This window comes from Pollicipes pollicipes, unplaced genomic scaffold (genome assembly GCF_011947565.3).
Source record: "Pollicipes pollicipes isolate AB1234 unplaced genomic scaffold, Ppol_2.1 Scaffold_7261;HRSCAF=8764_pilon_pilon_pilon, whole genome shotgun sequence".
NCBI lineage: Eukaryota > Metazoa > Arthropoda > Thecostraca > Pollicipedomorpha > Pollicipedidae > Pollicipes > Pollicipes pollicipes.
The window spans coordinates 36207626-36208768 of record NW_023597054.1 but is presented as its reverse complement, the minus strand read 5'-3'; positions in this window follow the sequence as shown (position 1 = coordinate 36208768).

Below are 1143 nucleotides of genomic sequence, written 5' to 3'. Positions count from 1 at the left end.
ATCGCAGCTCGCCGCGCGGGTCAAGGCCCCTGAGCGTCTGTATCTTGGTGCGCTTGCCGTACAGCTGTTTGTAGTATTTGTACTGGTCGCCGTACACAAAGCACACTTTCCACCACTGCCGGCACATAAGGCGGTGTCCGTCCTTTCCGGACGGTTTCGCCGCCATGGCTGCCGGTTTGGCCGGCCCGAGGCGCCGAAATTCGTCCTGGGTCGCTTCACGCCTGTAAAAAGCCACCGTCTTTCCATCACACCGTCCAGCGATCATTGGCAAGGGGGGGGGGGCCTGGCGACTGAAGAATGCCCGATGAGTATCTCTATCGGAAATGAGAAGTCCGGAGAAACCCACGTTTTCCCGTTTGCCACAACGCAGTCACGAACACTCATCTGAGTGAGTTTTGTTTCATCTAGCCGAGGCAGCTAAGCCAGCTAAGCCGTCCAGGCAAGGGCAGCGATAATGCGAGAAAGGTCTGCTGTAGCTCTTGCGTGTTTAGTGCCGAAGCAGGCGGCAGTCATGATGACGTAAGCGCGACGTTTGTACGCGCGGTTAAGTTTTTAAAGTCCACACGTCCAATAATTTTCACCACTTTTTAAAGGCAGCGATTCTGCTTTTGATCAGAGCCAATCATCACGATATCTATAATTAAAGGACTCTGCGCCAAACCCTGCTCTGAACGGTAAGTCGAACAAGTTACATCACAAGCTATAGAAAATTGCCTACGCTGTTTGTTTACGGAACAAGGTAGCTGAAATTTTAATTTAAAGTGATATATTACGGTCAAAATGAGCCAGCCAACAAATGGCTCAATCACCCCGTCGGCCATCCAAGTTTAAAAGGGACAAAAGGCCAAATTCTCAAAGGCAACACCTGGGCTTCTCATAATCTCGGAAACAGTTTGTTCCCATCAAGGGAAACGCAAGTCATGTCGCTTCCTATAAACCGCTTACCAGAGAATCAGCCCGTGAATGGTTAGTAATTAATCCATTTATCAAAGCACTCAATAGGCGTTTCGCGCCCTTGAATGCGTGCTCTGAAAACTGTCAAATCTGAAGGAACAAATTGGGACATACAAACACAAATTCTGCCAACGGTTTGTCAATGAAGCTTCCAATAACATTTATAAAGTACAAATTCGTGAGCAGGTA